The sequence below is a fragment of the Mus pahari genome, chromosome 5 (genome assembly GCF_900095145.1).
Source record: "Mus pahari chromosome 5, PAHARI_EIJ_v1.1, whole genome shotgun sequence".
In the NCBI taxonomy this organism is placed as follows: domain Eukaryota; kingdom Metazoa; phylum Chordata; class Mammalia; order Rodentia; family Muridae; genus Mus; species Mus pahari.
Window position 1 is genome coordinate 132,242,402 of NC_034594.1, and position 25,065 is coordinate 132,267,466.

The window sequence follows — 25,065 nt, forward strand, 5'->3', positions numbered from 1 at the left end:
CCATGAAAGGATATAGGTACAGAGACAAAATTTAGAGCTAAGATGAAAGGATGGACTATCCAGAGACTACCCCATCCGGGAATCCATCCCATCATCAGGGCAACAGATTTTAAGAAAATATGTGGCTCTCCTGACCAAAACTGGAATGTGTGAGCAACAGTTTAAACATTGAAATGCAGTCAAAAGTATGGGACAAATCGTAAAGCCATACAACTGTAAGTAAATAACTGGGTAAATATGATACAGAATTGCAGTTTGTGGCTATAGCTCACCCTCAAGATACCCTTTGGGGCATGCCTCCACTTTGAGTATGGTCTGTACGTAGTGATTTTTTTCCCCCAAAGGTATATTTTGGTTAAGGAGATAAAAGTTACTACAATGTAGAATCTTTCAGAACTACTTTAATTGTCTAATCATGTCCAACATCAAAGATGATGTCATATTAATAGTATATACTGTTGATAGGATATAAAAGAAATGGTGTTTTTACTCTGTAGTCATCATGTAAATGAGAAAGACATCAGATAATCCCTCCTTGAGTTATAACCTACTAAATAACTGACTAGCCTTTCCAAACTGTCAGAACCATCAAAAACAAAGCCAGAGAAACTGTCAAAGGCACAAGGAGAATATAGACTGAGCAAATAGTCTGTAATGTCCTGGGTGATATTCTGAAACTGAAAGAGACAGTGCATAAAATAGAGAAAAGTTAAGTATGGCTTTCTCTGGTATCAATGGGTCTACACTGGTGTGCTGATTATGACAAATTGTTATCATAATATGAGGTGTAAATGGCCACATTAGGAATGTACAAGGAAGTTGGGCGGTGGTGGCTCACGACTTTAATCCCATCACTTGGGAGGCAGAGGCAGGCGGATTTCTGAGTTCGAGGCCAGCCTGGTCTATAAAGTGAGTTGACAACTAGGGCTATACAGAGAAACCCTGTCTCAAAAAAAAAAAAAAAAGAAAGAAAGAAAGGAATGTACAAGGAATACAAGGGTTTTAATATTGCCTTATTAAACTTTTTTGGAAGTTTATTTTAGCCCAGTTTACAGTTTTAGATCAGGGAATTGGCTTATTAGATAAAATCGGTTACCTTACAAGTATAAAGACCAAAGTTTCAATCTTCAGAGACTGACAATAGCTGAGTAGTGGGTAAGGCATGTAGCCTGTGAATCCAAATTGATAGACAGACATTGGGATTCCCAGGGAAACCTGGCTAAATATTGGCAGGCTCTGGGGTTGACCAAGATCCTACTCAGTAGAAAAATGCGAAGAACGGTCGAGGAAGGTGCACAGAATTTTCTGACTTACACAGACTCACACACACACCTGCATACCTGTACAGGCATCCACATGCATATATACCTGTACACATGCATACAACTCATACCACCTCTAAAATGGAAAGGACTTTCAGTATTTTTTATAAGTATGAAGATACAAAGCAGAATGCAACAGGACAATGGGAATTAAAGCTAACTACATAAATGATTTACACATGAAATCAGAGTAACTGTCCAGCTGAGGCTTAAACAGCAAAAGTCATGGAGCTTAAAGAAACCAATGTTGTAGTCTTTATCATTAATAAAGTGTACTTTTGCAAAAGATGGAAAATACCTTTGTTTACCTGTAAATTCTACTTCCTGGGAGTGAAACTTGCAATAACAAAAAACAAAGCAACGTCTTGGCAAGATTACAATATGCAACGTTAATAGTCATCCTTGGAGTTTAAACACTCATTTATATATGAATGAAAATATTCGACTTGCACTCATTACATCCTCAATAAGAGAACCAAGAGGTCCTTCCATTTGTGTATGGATTCAGTTTGTCACTTCTCTGAGTCATTTGTCTTGTCCTTTGTCAGTTTTAAGGGCAAACTTCCTAACACCTCAAACCTGAAATCACTGGAGTTGGAGTAAGGAGGAAGGTCAAATGGAATCAAAGTTTGAGCTCCCAAATTTACCATGATAGACTCACAGGATTTCTCCCTGTGAACAGATGTTTGCTGTTAATGCTACTCTATGGCCACAGGTTTAGGAGGGTTGTTTGGACACAGGAAACTTCAATATATATTGTTATTAAAATTTACATGCGTGAGTGGTTGCCTACATGTATGTGCAACACGTGTGCAGCTCCCATGGAGGCCAAAAGAGGGTGTCAGATCCTCAAACTGGAGTGATAAGTTTAAAGCCTCCACGAGGATGCTGGGAAGTGAATCCAGGTCCTCTAGAAGAGCAACCAGTGCTCTCAACAGCTGAGCAATTGTTCCAGCCTTAAGATTTTTGAAAGAAGCCAAGAAAAAGCAATTTTGTATATGTAAATAGTAGTACTTGCATTTATACAGCATAAAGAACATTTTATTCCAAAATCTTAAGAATGGGATAAAATTGAATTGAGTTCTGACCACCACTTGTACTCAAAGCCATTATGTCCCATCAGTCTAGATGGTTCTTGTGTTCCCCAATTGTGTGTAAGCTTATGCCCATCTGGATAGTGGGCAGCCAAGCAGTAGGGATCATATTTCTGTCTATCTCTAATTCTCCTTAGGGTGGCTCTCAGTTCAAAGTCTGTAATTGGCATGGCAGTTGCTTACAAAGGAAGATACAAGCTGGGCGTGGTGGCGCACGCCTTTAATCCCAGCACTTGGGAGGCAGAGGCAGGCGGATTTCTGAGTTCGAGGCCAGCCTGGTCTACAGAGTGAGTTCCAGGACAGCCAGGGCTACACAGAGAAACCCTGTCTCGAAAAACCAAAAAAAAAAAAAAAAAAAAAAAACAAAGGAAGATACACCCATTGCTGCTTGCTCTTGGTGGGTTCCTTCAACAAATTGTAGTGCCAACTATATGGTAGGCCGTTCTAGCCAGGAGTAAACAAGTTGTTTCTGTAAAGGGCCAACTATTTTAGGCTTTGTGGGCTACAAATTCTGCATCAGAGCCACTTAGTATTGCCGTTGCAGCATGCAAAAATATCCCTGAACCAAATATAAGCAAACAAATGTGGTTGTTCCAATGCAATTACATATTTGAGTTCATTTCACTGTAATGGTTCACAGATTTGTATTTTTGTATTTATTAGACATTAAAATATAGAAAACTTACAGTCCGTACAAAAAGCTACAAACTGGATTTGGTTTGCATGCTCCAGCTTGCTGAGCTGTATTCTAGGTGCTGACCACAAAGTAGTGTAGGAAAAAGTAGTCTTCATGGAACTTCTATTTATTTGTGGGGGCGGAAATTCCTTCTGTAAAATAATACCTCTCCCCATAATGGAGCATCTCTAGCATAGGATCCTGGAATACCATCGTGACTAACACCATCCAACTAAAAGCTACCTTGATGCTTAGTTTTCACAGAAGTGCACACATGCAGTGTTGCTATGCATTGGTTATGTGTCTTCTAGAGAACCAACAGACACTTCTGCTGAAGCTTGGTGGGATGTAAGGTGTTTTGTTGGGTGGGTATACTTGGAGGTCTATGCTCACTAACAGGCAGGCCTCGGAGTTTAAGAGCTGAGATGATACTAAAGGATCAGACATAACGTCTGTAGTCTCTTGAATGTATGAAAGCAGGGTATATTTTTCAAGGCTGACTTTCCTACCCCATCCCGCTTTTGTTCTTTTTTACTTTATTATTGAAATTCTTGGAAAATCTGACTAAAAGTGCTATCAGTCATCTTTTTTGAGCATTGGTGCTAGAAACAGTTTGTTTCCAAGTTACAACCTACATACAAGGGTACGAGCTGGCCATTGAGAGAGTTCTACAGCCTGCACATTTCACTTGCTTACTACCCAAGCTTGTTAGGACCTAGGACACCACAACCCCACACTGCCTCCTTCTATACACAGCAGCCGAGCACATCAGAGACCCGTTTAGAGTAGGTGCTAACAGCAGCCCTTGAGAACTTAACACCAGCAGCTAGTTGAGCTTTCTCAGCATTAGCTGTCATGTGTCCAGAGATCATGCTGCAGACTTGCCAACCGTACCTGGTTTTCTTGCAAACTGCCCAAACCCAGACTGAGGGAATGGTGGTGTAAGACTGCAAGGACAGACTTAGAGTAGCTACTAAGTTTGAGAATAATCTAGAGAGTGACTAATCTGGAGAATGACTGGCAACACATTAAGATAGGCAGCTGTATTGGAGAGTCAAAGCACCTTACTAAGAGAAGAAGCCCTACCCTGGCCAGACTATGAAGACAGCAAGGAAGACAACTGTGTATCATTGCAAATACCAGAACACTGGAGAGAAGTCTGTAGAAAGAGCCTGGAGGATCCAATTTCAGAAACTAGCTGTCAGGAAAGCCCACCAAGAGGGGGAATTTGTCTAGAGGACCCTAAGCAAGGAATTCAAAATTGATAACTTGATTGAGTCAGTTTGGGAAGTGGTAAAGTATCAATGACTTTAGCTCAGCCTTGCCTCACCTTACCTTTCCTGGTACACATTGGCATTGCTTATCCTACAGTTCCTCAGGAAAGGCCCCCTTTCCATCTAGCCAACCATCAGTAGATGTGTTCCCAGTCAATCGCTTATGTGTTTCTTCTCCTCTGTGATCCCATAGAGGTAAGTGCTATATGGAACTGAGGGACATGCACTCTGCTTTCCTCTAACCCTCTTATGGCTGTGCTGGGCAAGTTAAAGGCAAACATACTCTGTTCTCCATAGGAACCACTTATAGAGTTCCCTGAAAGAAGGCCCCTAAAGTAGTTATTGTGTACCTTCTAGAAAAACAGGGATATACTCAACAGTGCCAATCAAACTGAGCCAGCAAAGCTTCCAAAAATAAAATTAGCTAATTAAAAAATTTTTAAATCACCATATTGTTCAGGACCCTACAAACCGATGACACTAGACAGAGTCAAGACATAGGGCCGATAACCACTTCCAAGAAAGACAAGTCATGAGCTCTGTAAAACAATATTTTTTGTCAAGAGATCAACTACAAGGAATGAAGGTGGTTATGTAAGAATTAAGAGATAATGTAGAGAGGGAGATATAATATTACTTTGCAATATTAAAGCACTTTTAGTAAAGAAGACATACATTTGTATGATATTGGAGAAACAGACATACTTATTATCCCATCAAGTACTGTATTTACTAACCCTTTGGTGGTCTAACCAAGGTTCCATCATCTGAGATTTCTCTACAGTAAATCTCCTCCATTTTTCTCCTGTCCCTTCTAGCAGCTGAGTCTGAACTTTTGTTTGCTCTTACTTATGAAAGAGCTCAATATGTGTAGCAAAATACTTGAGAGGTTCCAGATGCGCCTACTATTTTTTCTAGTCATTTATAGGAAATTTGTTCCACCAGAGGAATGTATGATCATACAGTATGAACAACAATTTACTGGGAACTGCAGACACAAAAAAAGCAAAGCAAAAATTGATGGTCTGGCCTTGTTGCAATTCCTTGTTTTGCCCAGTCGTAAAGCCTCATTAGACAAATTGCAGTATTGCCAAGCTGAGGTAAAATATTAGAGCATCTACTGTCATCTGAAGGCTGTAAAATGCTGCAATCTAGGAGTCAGCTGACTTTTCATATAAAATGGCCAACTGCGAAAACAAAATTAAAAAAAAAAAAAAAAAAGGCTTCTAACTCAGGCAACTGGCGAGTTAGTATGGTATTAGACAACAAATCTGAACCTCCCAGTGTGCAGAACACTGGGAAGTGATCCCTGACAAGCAATTGTGACTCTGCAAACCTTTTGCTCTGGTCCTTAAGATTTGATGCAGTTAATTAATTTAATTGTCTAATGACAATTAAACAGCATCTCCTTCAGCTCTGGGGATTCTGAAAGCCTTCCCGCTTTTGTCATGTTAATAAAGGTAGGTAGAGAGATAGGTAGATGACAGACAGACAGACAGACAGACAGACAGACAGACAGACAGAATTAGAATGAACCCTGCAAGTGCCTGAGCGCTTTCCTTGGGAACTTATATTTGGCAGGCCTATGAATTTGGATGTAACCGTAGCTCGTATCAGATGTAAATAAATGCTCTCAGAATTTTGTTCAGTACTTAAAAGACTCTTTTCAGATAGAAACTCTGAATCTCAAATCCATACTTTATAGGAGTCTGAAAGAACAGCTAGAGGAAGGCAGCCATGCCTGGCCACAGGGAGACTTTGTGTACTTGAAAGTGTTCCTGAGAAAAGAGGGCCATCACCCTGCTGAGAAGGATCCTTTCAAGTCCTGCAGATAACCTGCATGACTATCAAAGACAAAGACAGGTGACTGGAGTCATGCTTCCCATGTGAGGCCAACACCACAGGAAAACTGGACTGTGGTTCTCACAAAGGGTCCAAACCTTTACGTTTCCACAGTGACTAATAGGCATCAGACTAAACTGGAAAGAGAGATTCTAGAACTGTGTTATTGTACTCGTGGCTGCCTAGCACAGCAGTACCTATTTCGATTACCTTAAGGATCACATTGTGGAGGAAGCTAGTCTGGTTCACTTCTCTTTCTTTCTGTTGGGGCTGATGGGTAAGTTCTAAATGGCTCTGGCAGTAAGGCTTCTATTTGGACCCATAAGACAACAGTGTGATTTCAGATGAGACCTTTTTCACTAATATCTTTAATAGCAACAAAGGAAATGTGTCTACATATTTGAGCTATACATTTTTTTTAAATTAATTTTATTGAAAATAGATTCTTCTCTCATACAATACATCCTGACCACAGTTTCCCTTTCTCCCCGCTCTTCTCACCTCCCCACTCCCCCAGATTCACTCCCCTTCCGTTTCCCTTCAGGTACAAACAGGCCTCCATGAGACAACCAAACAGGACAAAACAAGATACAACAAGACAAGGCAAATCTCCTCCAGTGGAGGTTAGATAAGGCAACCCAATAGAGGGGAGAGTCTTAAGAGCAATCAAAAGAGTCAGAGGCACACTCGCTCCTACTGTTAGGAGTCCCACAAAAAACACCAAGCTAATAGCATAACATATATGCAGAGGACATGTTGCAGACCTAGGCAGACCCCAAGCTTGTTGCTTCAGTCTCTGTGAGCCCACATGAGCCCTGCTTAGTCGATTCAGTGAGTTATGTTTTCCTGGTTTCCTCCATCCCTTCTGACTCCTACAATTTTTCCTCCTCCTCTTCTCTGTGGTTCCCTAAGCTCTGAGGGGAGGGACCTGGTGGAGACCAATTTAGGCTCTTCCTACATAGTGTTTTGCTGTGGATCTCTGTGCTCTCAAACTAAATGGACACACAAAATACTGATTGAATAGAAAGATGGTGTAGCAGAGAAAGACACTTGATTAGTAGGCAAATAGAAGTTGCAGAAAACAGGTATATATCACTACGTTTGCAATGAAAGGTCTTTCTAGGTCTAGTATCAATGGATATACAAAAGCAAGTGTCTGTTATGTTTAAAGGTCAGTACTCCAAGAAGTATTATAGTGAAAATTTACATTTATAATATAGGGATCCTGATAATTACTTTGTATTTTTATTAGCCACTGTTCTCTTGCTATAAATAGATCCAATGACCAAGGCAACTCTTACAAAAGAAAGCATTCAATTGAAGCTTGCTTACAGTTTCAGAGACCTAGTCCATTATCCTTATGGTGGAGAGTGTGGTGACACATAAGCAGACATAGTGCTGAAGAAATAGCTGAGAGCAAGTGACATCCTGATTCACAAGCAGTAGGGACCAGCAGCGGCTTTTGAAACCTTAAAACCCACTCCCATGACACACTTCCTCCAACAAGTCCACACACCCTAATACTTCTAATCCTTTCAAAGAGTTCTACTCCCTTGTGGCTAAGCATTCAAATATATAAGCCTTTGGGAACCATTCATATTCAACTCACCACAGTATTCTACTGTGGGCTTGCTGGGTATTTTGGCAATTGCATTTTCTCAGAGAAAAGAAGACAGTGTAATAGAAATAATTATAAGGTTGTAATGATATTTAATAGTGACACAGAGACTATGAGGGCAAATACAAATTAAAAATGAGAGGCTTAACTTCTCTGTGTTGGAAACAAAGGGGAAAAGACTTCCTTTGTTTTTCTTTCATTATTTCTTGGTCTTTTCAAATATATACATATCTTCATAATGATGAAATAAGCTTCTTGCCTGTCTTTTTACTCAGCTAAGTTTTCTTAAAGACAATCCATCCCCTGCCTTGTTCAACTATTTATTATTTTCTCTTATTTGTGAGATTATAGAACAATTATATCATTTCTCCCTTCCCTTTCCTTCCTCCCAACTCTCCCATATATCATTCCTTGTTCTTTCAAATTCATGACCTCTTTTTTCATTAATTGTTGTGACATGCATATATATATACCTAAACATAAGATGCTCAGTCTCTATAACATTGCTTGTATGTATCTTTTCAGGGTGGATAACAAAATGCTGTGTTCTTCCCTGGGAAAAATGATTTTCTTCCACTCTCAGCTTTCCTTAGTTGGCTATAGTTTTTAGTGTAGGGTTGAGGTCTTGGTATCTTTTTCCCTACCCACTCTGGAAATCAGTCTGGTAGTTGTTGTCATTAATTCCACATTAGCAACGTTCTTCCAAGGCATCAACAACTCTGCTCTAAAGTGTTACTGTGGCTTACATTTTTCTAGGAAAGCAATGTGAATTCTCTAGACAGTTGATAAGATGTGGTCAAAACCAACCAACCACACCTCACTGTGCTTTAACAGATTCCCTGCCTCTTGCCCCTACTCTACGCAGTTACTATTCTTCTGTTGCTGTGATAGCCTGACAAAAGCACCATACAGGAGAAAGGGATGCATTTCCAGTCCATGATGGGATAGGCACAGAGAGCAGCAGGAGTTTGAGGTCACACTGCATCCACAGTCAAGACAGGGAGAGAGGTTTGTTTGATGCTTAGATCATTCTCCATATATATCTGATTCTCATTCTGAATATATATATATTCATATATATATCTGATTCTCTCTCTGTCTCTCTCTCTCTTTCTCCCCCCCCCTCTCTATCTATCTATAATCTCAGCCCAGGGTCAGTGATACCCAACATGGGTGGTGCTGCCATCTCAACTTAATCAAGATATCCTCCTACAGTCACGCCAAGAGGTCTATCTCCCAGATAGTTCTACATAGTATCCAGTTCACAGCTGGGACTAATTATCATAGCCATCCATATCATAGATGACTCAGAAGCACTGTACTAGCCTGAATTTGAGGAATGTGCTTTTATCCTCTGCTCTTTCCCCTGCTGTTCAAGTTATGTTAAGTTTCTAGAAGAGACTTAGGAATCTCCATGTGTTCTTCCTCCACATAATGCACTTCATCTTTCTCGTGGCAGAACCAGGTCCCCCAAAGTTCTCGTAATGTGAAGGCTTGGCTTATGACATGCTCTCCTCCATACCTCCGGGAGCTGCTACAGACAAAGTGTTACTTGGCTTTCCTCATTAGGTTTCATGAGGTTGGGTCTGTGTGGAACTATAATAATAATCAAAACCCATGTATGGTATCATCTCCCCTCATTTATCAGGCAAAGGTCCTGTGGGAAAGGGGGCATAACCACATACTCACGTTTCCCTATCACACCACTATCTAATCTCTCTCAGGTGGTCAGACACTTGCTTTTTCCGGTTTGTGTTTCACAATCCCCATAAAAGGCGTTCCTTCGCTCCCTGATTCCATTATTGCTACTCACCCCAACTTTTGAGCATCTAGCACCCAGTGATGACACACCATGGAAGCTTAGATATATGTTGGGAAAACCCAAATTCCAGCTCAGCATGGTCTTGTATTGATAAGTTTGGTCCCAAGTCCAGCACATTCCCAGGAAGGCCTTTCATGGTGGAAATCTTCGACTATTTATTCCATAACCCCCATTTCCCCTGTACCATCATCATCATGGCAGAATATAGACTTTGCCATATTGTCCTCTGGGTTCTGTCATTTGGTTAAACAGATCCCATAGTCAGTATGCATCTATTCCTGAACACGTCCCCACACAGGGGATCTCAGAGCTTCAGAAGTTTTCTATATGCTTCTACTCAGCAAGCAGCATGCATGTATCTGAAGTCAAGTTCTGTTCCTTTCCCTTCAGGCAAGAAGAGAACAGAACATATTTGCCTTCATCATCTCCCCTACCTCTTTCTCCTGACCATGCACAGCCTGTCCTTTTTAGAGGGGAAGTGAAAGATGGTGGCTACACAAAAGCTCAAGCCACATAAATATTTATAGGCTGGGTTATTTATAGACTGCAGGGGCTCAATGGCTCTGCTTTAGATACTTGGTGAGTTTCAGCCTTAATACTTTCAAGCTGCTGGAGTGCAGGGAAGTTCTGGGTGGTTTGTGAACTCTACGTACCATTCTGGCCTTGCACGCTTGTGCGGCAGCTGATAGCTGCCTTGCCTGAATACTTTTGATGAGGAGTCTGGATGCATGCTTGCCTCCTGAACTAATCATCAAGTGTTTGCCATGGCCACAGTTTCATCCGCTGCAGAGTAAGTGAGCACTGGTGGACTGGGTGTGCGAGCCAGTAGTGGCAGGCTTGAAGAACAGACAGCTACTTGCAAGGAACTTTAAAGAACATTTGCTCTGATTCAGGCAAGTAAACACTCCTGGCATTCTGAAACTCAGAGGGGTAGGTAGCTGGCCATGAGGTATGGACATCCCCAAGGAGACCTAGGGCCTATGCCCTAAACATCAGACAGAGGGCAAGGCATTAAATTTACATAACCATTAATATCTATTAAGATTAGCAACATGCCTAGCATGTGTTAAATATTTTATATTTATTTATTATTTTTATTTAATTCCTCCCAAACAGCAGCAACAAAACTCACTGATGAATCAAAAGTGTTCAGTGTGTGAGGCCTAATTAAGTTGCACAATGTATAGCTGGATCATGTTCAATTCTTTGTGAGCACATTACCCTGTGATTCAAAAGGCCCTGTAAGGCTTGTGCTCTTATCCCTTTAAAAAAGAACTATGTCAGTTTGATCCCTGAGTCCAAACTCATAACCAGCTTGTACTATGAAGTGACTCTCAGTATCTTCCCTAAGCACAGCCTCCTAGAAGGACTAGTAGTACCACAAGTCACCCTTGCCATATAGCATGGGAAATGAATCCACAACCAGGGTAGTCCAGCACATGCTGAAGTAGGTGACAACAAGTAACCTTTTCCTCTTGAGAATTCCTTGTTGTCACCTACTTCAGCATGTGCTAGGCTACCCTGTCTAGCTGCTGGAAGGATCTCCATTCTGTCACATCTTTTCCTTAGTTGAATAGGTCCCCAGACCTTAGGATGATTGATGCCATGATAGGTGTACCATTCGGGCCTTGGAACCCAGCATGATAGCAGCACCTGCCAAAACAAGAAAAAGATCTAATGCATAGTTCTGGGAAAGTCCCTAAATGTACTAACCTTGCTTTTTGACGTCTGCAGTTCCACTTCTGGCTAACTGTTCTAGCTAACTGAGGTATTTCAACACAACATGTGGTTTTTTTGTGCTTCAAAGATCACTCTGAGAAAGACTTGAGACTACTCCTGGGTCCCATACACCCAATATAGTCACCAATTGGCTAATAACAACTTTCTATTGGCTTAAACCCATGTCCAAATAATTTCCCTGGTGGATACTTCACAACATTAGGAGCTCAGAGTTTGAGGTTGAATAGGAATGGCCCCATGTGCTCGAATACTTGGCCCATAAAGAATGGCATGACTAGAAGGTGTGATCTTGTTGAAGGAAGTGTGCCAGTGGAGGAAGGCTTTGAGGTCCCATACATTCAAGTGTGGCCAGTGTGACACAGCCCCCTTCTGCTGTCTGAGGATCATGACATAGAACTCTCAGCTCCTTCTCCAGCACCATGTCTGCGTGCATACAACCATGTCTCCTGCCATGACAATAATGGACAAAACCTCTGAACTGTAAGGTAGCCTCCATTAAATGCTTTTCTTTCTAAGAGTTGCCGTGGGCATGGTGTCTCTTCACAGCCCTTCTAAGAGTTGAAGTTAGTTTCCACAAAATTAAGTGAAAAGCATTGACTGATGTGTAATGATGAGAACAGGTAGACGTTGTCTAGGCAACTTAGGGTAAATGACTTCAAGGAAAATAACCATGTTTGTTGGGGTTTTTTTTGTTGTTTTGTTGTTTTTTGTTTTGTTTTGTTTTTACTGTCTAAAAGCAGAAAATGTCTTTGGGTCTCTTGGTAGCCTTGTTCTTGCCAGAAGCCAAAGACACTAGAAGTGTTTGGGAGCTATGATCCCTGATCTGTCTCTTAAATGATTTTAGAGTTCTCTTCAGAAGATAGAATGTTAAGTTACCAATAATGGCTTTTATGAATTAGCATTATTAAGCAATATTAATATATATGATTTGAGCGGATAAACCAAACAGCAGACCACGCCAAGGTGATTCCACGTGAGAGGTTTATTAAGCAGGGATGGGGAGCAGTAAAGTGGGTAGAAGAGTAGAGAAGAGAGAGAGGAGGAGGAGAAGAGGGGGGAAAAGAAGAAGAGAAGAGAGTGGGGGTAAAGAGAGGAGGGGAAGAGGAAGAGGAGGGGGTGATCTCCTAATTTATACAGAGAATGACATCACACCAATGAGGGTGGGGACTGAGCCAGGTGAGTTGTGGGATTGAGGGTCGTTGTCCTGGCAACGCAGGTCTCCTGTCACATGGTTGGGCCAGGCCTTGGAGTGTCCTGGTGCTAACAATGGCCCATAAAGGAAAAAAAATTATTCAAGAAAATAGACTCTCTGGCTGTGTGTGACTTAATATCCTTGTGATTATTAAGTAAATCCTTTTGGAATATACAAATGTGGCCTTAGTATCACCAGTGGCTAAGAATGTCATCAAAGGACATCTGAGGCCTATATATAGCAGAGCCTTCTCTACTTTGATGTACCCCACCTACCTGATTTTTTTTTTTTTTTTCGAGACAGGGTTTCTCTGTGTAGCCCTGGCTGTCCTGGAACTCACTCTGTACACTAGTCTGGCCTTGAACTCAGAAATCCGCCTGCCTCTGCCTCCCAAGTGCTGAGATTAAAGGCGTGAGCCACCATGCCCAGCTACCAACCTGACTTTTAAAGTGCCTTGACTTATGAACAAAAACTTCATGAAACTGTTTCCACAATGGAACATGATGATGGGATACTAGAAGTCTGTGTCCTTGGGCCATGGTGCTAAGATGAGGCTGCGTTGTGCCCTAAGTTATTCCATATTATATGAAACAGTGGTTTCTCAGGCTGGGCATTACCCCAAGAGGCTCAATTTTACAAGCAGCTGTTGACTCTATTTTATATAGAAATGCAGAAGACTAGGATAACTCTGCACCTTTATGGACATATACCCAGTGCCATATGTCTAGTGCCACCCATGAGGTACAGGCTGATAAATGATGCATCCCTAAAAGTCGAAAGGATACTACCCTATATGTCGGTCAAAGGAAACTGGGTGTTAAGAAAGGGTGTGGCTCCTTTATCCCACTCAGCCTCACAAAAGAGAGTGTGTCCTGAGCATGCTAGGTCAGAAACATAAAGGAATGTGAGGCTCAGGACTTTGGCGGCTGTAGAAGGCAAGCAACTTGGACACAGAAAAATGAATGGTGGCTAGAGAAGGGCCCATAAACAAAGGGGAGCAAGCTGAGCTGAAGCTCCTGAGAGAGTCATGAGTTCTCTCTGCCATTTCCTTGATGTTGGCATTGAATGATCGCTTGACCATTCTGAAGGCTGGTGGTCCTCACAGTATTAGGTATCTCTCCTTTCTGTGAGGTTTGGCCCTCTCTGCCACCTTGCAGTGACTTTTTCCAGTCCCTGTAGGCAAAGTAGGGCTGTGGAGAGACTTCCCAGTACCTTCAAGGGCCTGTGTGTAGAGCTTTGGAATGCTGGAGGCATAATCAATGAACAATCGTCTAGCATGTGCAAAGTCTTTGGTTTGGTTTGAAGAAAGCAAGCTGGATTACAATAATAGAAAACATGCTAGAGAGTCTGATATAGTTAATGTTCTGTGATAAACCACCATGACCAAAGGCAACTTGGAGACAAAAGGGATTATTTGGCTTTCACGTCCTGATCATAGTCCATCATGGAAGGAAGTCAGTGTAGAAAACCCTGACAGCAGGAACTGAAGCAGAAACCATGAAAGAATGCTGCTTACTGGTTTGCTCCTCATGGTTTGTTCAGCCTGCTGCTTTATAGACCCCAGGGCCACCTGCCCAGGTGCCAGTACCATCCACAGAAGGCCCTACAGCATCATTATTTAAAGAATGGCCCACAGGTTTGCCTATAGACCAAGTTCTCAATTAAGGTTTCCTCTTCCCATGTAACCCTAGCTTGTGTCAAGTTGGCCAAAACCTAACCAGCATAGAGGCACAAACAAACGAGGATTTTTGTTTTTCACTTAAGATGTCTGGAGGTAGGTGACAGCTCCTGCTGCTGAGTCAGTGGTCCTGTGAAGTCAAGGCTAAGCACCCCAATACTCTTTCGATCATTTCCTCAGAATTTCAAAGTGGCTGCTGTGCTGGAAATCCAGACATAAAGTTATTGTTGACTGTGTCAAAAATGAAAAGGACCAGGGTGGTGATTATAAAACCAAATGAAGTATCTACAAGGGGCCTCACAACAAAGGCCCATTTGTGTCTTATTAGATAGAGGGCTGATCCATGGCTACCCTCAGGAAACAACAACAACAGCAATAACAACAACAACAACAACAACAAACCCAACAGGAGTTGGGGATGGGTCTGGATCAGCTAACCCTCCTTGTTTGTTATTTTGTTCTGTTTCCAGTTTTCCTGAAAACCTAGCTGAAGGTACTGGGATCTGAAATGCCCATTGCTAAAGAGCTCTGGAGGCAGTGTAAGTGGCCTGGGGAAGTTGAAAGGAAATTAGAACTCTATACTCAGTGCTTCTGCTACCAACTGCTATGGTTTTTCCCCTCTGAGCAGTTTTGAGGTTCTCTGTGGGTACCAAATGGATGTCCTGCAGGTTATGTGGGTTCTGACACTGATTCTCAGGAGTGAGAACACAGCCAGCAAACTACCTGCTCACTCCCGCACCACTCGTCCCATTCGATGACATCCCAGGTCATGGATTTGCACACAAAGCTTTTATTGCAGGACCCTAATCTCTATGGGACTATTATTAAAGTTGTGGATGAACCCACTGGGTTTGGGCTTGAGGGCCAACCTAGCCAGCATCCAAGTGTTCTACTTTCCTCTCCTAGGGGTTCTTCCAGAGGCTCCATTTCAAAGGCAGGATGGACCATGGCGTTCTGTTGGCTTGGCAGGGCTGAAATTTCCAACCCAATAATTGAATGACCATTTCCTCTGGCCACCAGATCACCTTTCCACAAGTCATATCTACAGTATAAATTCAGGGGCTGTAGAGTCTTCGAATGCCTAACAGACAACATGCCTCTTAAGCCAAATTTGAGAGATATGTGCCAGGAGCCAAGGATGAAGACCAAATGGTTATATCACAATGAAGAGCCTTTCAAAAATGCAGTTCTTTAAACCATGAAGAACTGAAGTCACAAGGAGCCAGAAAGCAGATGGATGAACAAGGAGGCTGGCCCAGTCACACATCCAGATCGAGTGGTGAGTGGTGAGCCAGGCTTCTTCTTGTTACTAGGTGAGATGTCCAGCAAACCTGTCAACAAACAGTGTAAGGAACAGCTCACTTCCCCAGGGGCCCCTCAGCACATCAGATGTGAGAGCAGAGTTGTCTTCATATGGAAACTCCCTCAGTGTTCTCTCCAGCATCATTCTGAGCCATGTGAGAACAGTGTCAGATCATTCCTCAAAGACAAAGCACAGTAGAGCCAGGTACTGGGCCACACAAGCTCCAAGATGACAGGGTGTGGCAGCTGCGGAGGAGCTCAAGAACTTTTTACCAGAGGACTGAAAAACCACCTTGGTTCTTGAATGAGGTGGACCAACATAAGGGAAAGCTCCTTCACAGCATCTTCAGCTATGGTTAGGTGGCAACCCCTAGGGGTGATAGAAAGATCTGGCAACAGTAAATGGTTTCTGAGTGTACAAAGACCAAAAATTAAATTAAAGTCAAATTCTTAATTTGCAGGGATCTTGCTTTGTGCTTCTTGCAGGGATTACGCATCTTTTGTGACACATTTTCTTGGCAGTTTAGGGCTTTGAACTGTATATGTGCACCGTGCAGTATAACACATTCAGGCTGAAACACGTCAGACCACACATAAGAGCAGGGCGTGTTGTGAATCATGGTACTTTTTTTTTTTTTTAACTATATACACACTTTATAGGAAACATAGTTATTTAATTATTTTTTTAAAAGCTGTTTATTTTCTCCCACCATCATTCCTTACCATGCCCAGAACAAGCTAATGTATCTTTAAATTATACTGTGTTAAAATGGTTGACTTTAAAATTCAAGGAGTTTTCCTATAATCTCAGCACTTGGGAAGCTGAGGCAGGAGGATCACAGTAAATTCAAGGTCAGTTTAGGCTACTTAGTGAGTACCAGAACAGCCTGGACTATAAAGTGAGACGATATTTCAAAAGAAAAAAAATGCTGACTTTATTTTTAATAAAAGTTCATTAAATAGTTTTGGCTTGAGATGATGACAAAATTTCCGAAATGGCTATACACATAGTCTACCATTTTTGTGCTAATTATTTATACAAAGCACATTTTCTGTACCAATGACTAATTCTGTCAATATAATCAAACACATCCATCTCATCAGAAAAAAAATATGCTTTATCTTTAATAAGGATGAAAAGACATGTATACCAATTTAGAGTCTCTTTAGAGTCTCTTTCTTGCTTATTAAGAATAAACGTTTGGGGCCATCCGTATCCCAAGACTGGCTGGGCCATGGCAGTCCAGGCCCTGTGCCTACAGCTGCTCAGTGACCTGGAGAAACTGGAGGTGAAGCAGGTGGCCCTGAACGCCTGGGTGGAGAAGAGTTGGCTCTCACTTGCCAAGGCTCGCTATGCCTTGGGAGACAAGTCAGTAGGGCCCCTGCAGTATGCTTCGCCTATGGATCCTCAGGTCTGTATGCGTGCCAGTGAGGCCCAGGATGGACCCCAGACCTTCAGGGTGATCAAAGCTGACGCCCAGGCCCCGGAGCAATTGGAGCCTAGCGAGGCATCTCTGCGCAGGCGCAAGGGCCCTACCAAGACCAGAGTCGGGAACCTCGGTAATTCCTCAAGATCCCTTGAACTGGTTTGGAATCGTGGTTCCTCACAGTCTGCGGCAGGCCCAAGCCAGCTTCCAGGATGGCCTATAGCTAGCTGGCTGCAGGTATAGCCAGCCTCCAGACTCACATCAGCTGGGGTCGAAGTCAGCTCCGAGGCCTCCAGAAAAATCTGTAGGAATTAGACCCTCGGCCTACCTGACCTGCAAGCCTTTCCTGCAGCAGTCTGGCTTCATCTTTGGGAAGGTGCTCTAGGGAAGGACTTAAGCTTTTTCTGCCTGTAACTTCTTTTCACCCAAGAAATTCTTGTGTGATCTTGGCTCTACAGATGTATACGTAGACACAAACCAGACGTTTATTCTTTCTTTCTTTTTTTTTTTTTTACTGTAACTTTCACTTTATTCAATTTTTTCTATACAAGTTTGTGTTTTTGCAATTCGTAAGTAGATAAACCAATATAAGAAAAATTAACAAACTAGGAAGAAATATTTATACCCCACAAATTATTATTTTCCCCTTCCCAACACAACTAGAAAGATAGTTCCGGGGGGGTGGGGGGAGAAGTGAAACAAGACACATCTACAGAGGTAAAGCTCCCACAGTGGAGGAAAGAAGTGGGTGGCCATGTCAAGGCTTTATTGAAGTGTGTGTGAAAACTGTTTTTCCCAGTGTGACCTGAGCCTTCAGTGTGAAACTATCCTCCGTGCCCTTAGCCCAACCGGGGAGAAAACACCAACCACGTTTATTCTCTTTGCTTGCTTCTCTTTGCACTTTTTCTCTTTCCAATTTTTATTTGCATGTATGACTTGAATGTTGCAGGCATGTATACAGTGTTTCTTGATCATAACGGCCCCATGTTTCCTTCTCTAGCTCCTTCTAGGAGCATCCTCCATCAGTCTTTCTCTGAACTTCATGTCCTCCTTATTTGTTTTTTTAATATTTTATTCATTTTATGTGTATGAGTGATTGATTGCACTCGTGTTTATGCCCCACATGCATGCCTGGTGCCATGCAAGTCAGAAGAAGGGCATCAGATCCCCTGGAACTAGAGCTGCCATGTGGGTCCTGAGAATTGAACCCTTGACTTAAGTCAAGGGCAGCCGGTGCTCTTAACCAGAGTTATCTCTCCAGTCCCTTATTTACTGTTTATTTTTCAATTTGATGGGATTAGTGGTTCCCATATAGAAATGGGTGTGGGGACATTTACTGAGGGGTGAGGAACTGAACACTGTTCTCTCCTAAAGAAAGGTGACTCTCCCTGCACACAGCAGTCATCAATTGACTCAACTAGGAGTGGGGCCTCAGGATCTCCTCCCTAAGTACTACACTGCTTTCCTAATAGGTACAAGGCCCCAAGTTCATTCCTTAGGGGAGGTCTATTTCATTCTAGAGAGCATAAGGCCAGTGAAATGCAGAAATCTACCTGTTAAGTGGTATACTTATTCAGAAAGAAGTTAAGTAATGTGAGTAGCATATATTTTAAAGGGTAAGTTTTCTAAGATGACAGTATTAATTAGAAAAGCTAAGTAACAAGGAAGGCCCAAAGGAGGATGCTTGAATCTCGCAGAGAAGGGGAAATAAAATAGACATGGGGATGGATGGATGGAGGAAACTGGGTGGGAGGTGGGGTGGGGAGGGGAACAGAAGGGATCAAGTGTGGAGAAGGAGAGAGAACTGGAATTGGTAGTGGTGGGGGCTCATGTATGGTACAAGCTAGAAATCTAGGAAAATGGAAACTCCCAGAATTCTATAAGGGGAATATGAAGCCTGAATTAGCCATTTCCTATAACCAGGCAAGTCTTCCAATGGAGGGATTGAGACACCAACCCAGCCACAAAACCTTAGACCCATAATTTGTCCTGCCTACCATATGTAGGGGGGTAAATGATGAAGCAGAATTTGAGGAAGGGCCAACCAATGACTGGCCCAGCTTGAGACCCATGCCATGAGAGGGAGCCCACCCCTCATTTTTAACGATATTCTGCTATACCTGAAGACAGGTGCCTAGTGTGACTGTCATCAGAGAGGCTTCACCAGAAACTGATGGAAACTGATGCAAAGATTCACAGCCAAACATTAAATGGAGCTTGGGGAACCCTGTGGAAGAAGGAGTTGAAGGAGTCAGAGGTCAAGGACACTACAAGAAAACCTTTGCCATCAACCAGCCTGGGCCTCCAGGAGCTCATAGAGACTGAACTGCAAACCAGAGAGCATGCCAGGGATGGCACGAGGCCATCTGTACATTTGTAGCAGCTGTGTGGCTTGGTCTTCAGGTGGGACTCCTAGAGAGGGACCAGGGGCTGTCTCTGATTACATTGCCTGCCTTTGGATCCCTTTCCCCTAACTGGGCTGCCCTGTCTAGCCTCAACAGCTGAAAATATGCCTGGTCTTACTGCAACTTGATATGCCAAGGCAGGTTGATATCCATGGGAGACCTCCCCTTTTCTGAGGAGAAGGGGAGGAGAGGTGGGTGAAGGGGGTGGGTGTATGAGTTCTCAGCATGAGTTCTACTTGCAAGTCTGATGCCAGGAGAAGGTAGAAGGCAGAAGGAGGCATCAGATTCTCCTGAGACTGGAGTTACAGATGGTTATGTGTCATCATTATGTGTTCTGGGAATTAAACCCTAGTCCTCTGACAGCTGAGTCATCTTTCCAGCAGCCTCCATGATGGAATTTTAACTGGCTTGATCTTGTGCAAGTCTTGTGTAGGTAACCCCAGCTGCTGTGGTTCATGTGTGCAGAGCCAGGCCCTGTGCAGAGGACTGCATTTCACGGCACTCCTTCTTCTGGCTCTTACAGCCTTTCTGCCCCTCTTCCTTGATGTTCCCTGAGCCTTGGGAGGGGCACTGCTATCATAGCCCATCTGTAGCGGATCACTCACAGTCGCTAATTCTCAGCATCATAAACACTCTGGACTAACCATTATGCACCACAGGATGAAACTTCTCTAATCAAGGTTCAGAGTAGCACAAATCGATGGATATTAACACATATATTTAGATGACTGCTTGATATTTAAATATGCAATCTAAATATATTGATATTTATATATTTAAATATTTAGACATGAATTATAAAAAGTAACATCAATTTGTTCTCCCCTAGGGCCTATAACTTCCCTAACCTGGAGTTTTGAGCATGTTTGCAGTTCCAGGAATTAACTCCCTCCTGTGGAACAGGCTTCAAATGCAATCAAGAGAGTGGTTGTTTGCCCCATCATCGTGTGTCACTACTGCAACAGCGAGTACTTTCTTGCCCAGCAGGTCAGCCTTGTAGCATGCAGGGTCCAGTGCTGGGTGAGACCATTGATTCCTTTTCCTCCCCGGCAGCCTGGACAGTGCCTTCTGTGAAAGCTAGCCAGCAGGGACAATATTCTGGCCCGTTCCAAGACTGATTTCTCTATATCCTGCAACCAGTGTATGATGTCTTCCATAGAAAGACCTTACTGTCTAGTTCTGGTGAGCAATAAAGACCAATGATGATAATTCGTGTTGTTTCTTAGGGGCCTCCAGGTCCTGCCTGATTAATAAAGCACAGGGAGCTAACCTGTGCCTGGCACTGAGATTTCTATTTAATAACCTGTGCCTGCTGGGAGCAGTGTTGCTCGCTAATGTGGAGTCCTTCTCTTCAGAATCCCCATTGAAAATTATACTTTTAATTAGCTTAAAAACTAGTGGGATTTCATAGTGTTTCTTTATGTACCCTTAATTTTGTTTAATCCACTTTCCTCTCCTCTGCTTCCCCTAGCCATGTCCAGTGCACATCAGACATTGTTCCCACTGTTCTCCCAAATTCTTTCAAATCACTTATGTTCTCTCCCCTTTTGTGTTGTGTATTTTGCTTGAACTCCAAGATCATGAGTTCCCAAAGTAGGTTCCCTTGTGGCGATTTTTCTAAACAAAACTTGTCTGTTGATTCTCTCTTCCCCCTTCTGCCCTCCCCCACCGTCCCCCTGTGTTCTCCCTTCAGGAGCTTCCCTCCACCTGCACAGCACACATGCACACATGGCTCCTCCACTTCCTCCACAAAGGGTGCCTAACTACATCCAGTGCCCTGGAGTTAGCATTTAGCACTGCAGAGAGGTTAAAGCTCCCAGCTGCTCTTAGGGTTCAGTTTTAAACTAAGCAGTTTTAACCAGTTTGAGGGGTGCTTGCTGAGATGTTAATGTAATGCCAGTTTGAGTTTCCTCTTTGGGATTATTTTGCCTCTCCCAATTCCCTAATCCTGGTCAATCCCAACAAAATAACACCTCAAAGAAAGAAAGACAGACAGACTGTGGGTTTGGTTTGCTGTTGGCTGCAGCCAGAGGGCGCTTGAGTAACAGTGTTCACAGAGGGCAGGCTTCCTCTGCACTTCCAGATCAGCCCAAAGCTAGAGCCCCTTGGTGGAACTCAAGGACCAGCACCCCTCCCTGGACTGCTCTGCCCAGAGGAGAAAAATCTACCCTAGGAGCAGAGATAGGAGTGACCATAGGGTTGTTGTCACTCGTCTGACAGACTGTCGATCCTGATCAGAAGTCACTTTCTGTTCCTCATAGCTCATATGCTCCTCTGCTCTCCTGAAGAGAAGGTACCTGAGCCCCTAGGCCTCCCTGGATATATGCCTATCCTCCTCCTCCTCCTTCTCCTCCTCACCCTTCCTCTCCCCTCCCCCTCCTTCTCCCCCCTCCTCTTCCTCCTCTTCTTTCTTTTCCTTCCCCCTCTTCTCTTTTTTTTTTCTTTTTCTTTTTTCTTTTCAGTTTTTCGAGACAGGGTTTCTCTGTGTAACTCTGGCTGTCCTGGAACTCACTCTGTAGACCAGGCTGGCCTCGAACTCAGAAATCTGTGTGCCTCTGCCTCCCAAGTGCTGCGACTAAAGCCATGTGCCACCACTGCCCGGCTTCTCCCCTGCACCATTCTTCTCCTCCACCTCCTCCTCCTCTTCCTCCTCCTCCTCCTCCTTCTCCTCCTCCTCCTTCATGGGATGGCCCCATGCACATAGGCTGGCATATCTTTTATCCCATTAATCTTCTTAATGGCTCAATCATCAATCTGTAGCGGGCAGAAGGAAAGTGTCCACTCCCCAATCCTGCCTGCAAGGAGTTCATACCTAGACCAATGCAGAATTGTGATCCAGGAATCCAAGAAATAATTTAATTTTCAGCCTCCAAGAAGGTTTTTGTGACTAGTTATTCTACAGTTCGAGCAATGTTTAGTTTCAGTTGTGCACCACGGGAAGAGAGACATCCCTCTTGGAACCTTCACACCTTTACTGGAACATTCCCCAAGGCAGTACTATTTATTCCTTTTGTCACTAACACCCAGTGTTTAGATGTTTGTACTAAAATATCTTAATGTAGTCCCATTGTCTCCAGAACACAAAAATTCTTTATAACTTTCTCAGCCAAGTTAGGCGATATTAAGTTTGTCAGCTATGTCACAAATGAACATCTACTAAAACCAGCTCAGGTACCCATAGTAGCAATACTTTAAAAAAATTAGAAAATATTTTAGACAAGCCAGTATTTGTTTTAGAGGAAGTCAGATCACTCGGAGTAGTCTACATAACAGATAGTTCTTATCACTGATGCTCTGCTCTGCTTCCTAATGTGCTGGACCGATGGGAGGGGTAGAAGCCAGAAGGTCCTCTATGTGTGGTCTCCCAATGGGAACATCCAGCCTCAGGCACAGGAAGTAGGCTGGAGACCCAAAAGGTGCTGCTTCAGCAATGCCAGGCTAACAAGTAGGGGGCAAGTCTGGGTGGTCCTCAGAGCTGATGCAGGGACTTTGACTGCAAGATTAGGAGTCAAGCAGACAGAGCCACCTCAGAAAATCCAGCAGAGTTGGATTTTCACCCATTTGGGCTGCAATGACAACCTACCGTAATATTTGTCTTTGAAATATTAAAATTAAAATATGATGGCAAAACCATCTCCCCGTCCCCTTCTTGCTTTCAGCGTCTCCATGACCGCCCCTCCCTCAATTTGCTCCCTGGACCATTATGTTTTTATCTCAGTCCTGTAGGTTAGAAGGCTGGATCAGAGGACCATAATGGTGAAGATCCACCAAGGACTCTCTTCTGGGTTGCAGTCGGTGTTTTATTGTGACTTCAAGTGACAGAAAGGCAGCAAGCTATCTCACTGCTGCTGCTGGTGGTGATCATGGTGGTGGTGGGTGTGTAGTTTTTTTTTTAACTCATTTGCAAAGCCTCCATTCTCCCAAGCTGTCAGCTCCCAAAGACCCCATCCACAAGCCATCACATCAGATAAAGCTTGTAATATATGGATGAGGGTGCACTAGTCCATTGCAAGTGAGGCTTTCCAGCTTGCTTTTCTGCTATTCATCCGCATCCCTGGAGGGCAGATTCCAGGCTCTGCCCTTTCAGAAACCATCTATATTTATGAGTAAACATCCACTGGCCCTCCTGTTGCCATCTGTAAAATGGAGTGGCTGATCTTCAAGATATTACTAGTTATTTCAGTGAATAGTCTTCTGAAACGTGTGTGTGTGTGTGTGTTTGGTGTGTTAGTGAGTGTGTGCATTCCCACCTCTGTGTGTGCACCAATAGGGGAAAGCACCTGGTGGCTGTGTGATAAGAAGTTCCCCTCCTGGCCCCTGCCACATGACGCTGCAGTCCATAGCAGAGAGTGTGGGAGAATCCCTGGCTGCAGCCATCTGGCTCCTGCTTCTCCTCCTCTGATATGAAAAGAAAACACATGCTGTTATTCTACGAATATTCTTGGCTATCTTCTGAGTGTCAGGTACAATGATGGGTGCTGGGGTAAAAAAGAAAATGAAACTATTAAGAGAACACAGGGCCTGCCCCCTGGAACACTGCTCTGATGTGTGAACTCTGGTTAGGAATGAGGAGGGGACAGGAAATCTATTGGCTGTGATTTTCCCATACTGTGGTAAAATACAATACCTTAAACTATAAAACAGACAAACAATAATCCTTTTAGTCTTGGTTTGTTTTCCTGTTAGGTGTTTTTTGTTATTGTTTCCTCCCCCTCCCACACACAGGTTTCTTTGTGTAGCTTTGGCTCCTGTTGTGAATTTTCAGACCATATAGGTGGCCAAAATCAATAATTCTTTTTTTATTGTCAAGGTCAGTAGAAGGTCTGGTCCTCTGGCAGTGGTTCTCAGCCTTCCTAATGCTGTGACCCTTATGAATTATAATGTAAACATCTGATATGCAGGATATCTGATATGCGACCCACAGACACACGACCCACAGGTTGAAAACTTGCTGTCCCGGGGGCTCACTTGGTCTTGGGAAGCGCCTCTGCTTCCTTCTATCTTACCAGTTTTTACGGCTGTGTGTGGATACATCAAGAGCTTCCTTTGGATATAGCTTCATTTGTAATTAGACATTTTTTCCTGTATGAATTTTTTTCCTGTGTGTTGAACCTATAAATATAAAACATTGACTCTAACCTGATATGGTCTCTATGGCTTCCCCCAAACTAGGTCAGTTGACGTGCCACAGGTGCAGGGTATTTTGATAGATGGTCCATAACCACCTGGGATGTAGATGACCTGGGAGAGCAAGGGACAAAAATGCTGTCCCTTTCATTCATTTGACCAAGGGAGTATAGCCTACAGGGTGGGGTCCTAGAAGCTGACTGAGTAGTCAGAATAGAGTGGGGCTGGGAACCAAGTTTATCATAGCCCACTGGTGTTGAGAGCCTGTAGCGCCATCAGCTCCTGCAGCTACACAGGGCCCAACCTCCCAGGTCCAGATCCTCTCCAGCCGTCTTTTGGGCACTTCCCCAACCCTGGAATGTGAGAAGAGAGTGAGAAAGGAAGACTCCTCCAGTGGGTTTTTAAAAGCTGCCCACAGTTCTTAGGGCAAGCTGGGAAAATGAGAGCTAACTATTAGGTTCAGTGTTTGACTACTTACTAAGCCAAGCCTACCTCTCTATTTACTATTTTACTTAGGGCAGTTGACTTAACTTTTTTTTTTTTTTT

At 43.2% G+C, this 25,065-nt stretch overlaps 1 pseudogene; it reads left to right on the forward strand.

The window, feature by feature from the left end:
• The first annotated feature begins 16,795 nt into the window (after window positions 1-16,795).
• LOC110322034 lies at window positions 16,796-17,319 on the forward strand (annotated as a pseudogene).
• Window positions 17,320-25,065: the final 7,746 nt, after the last annotated feature.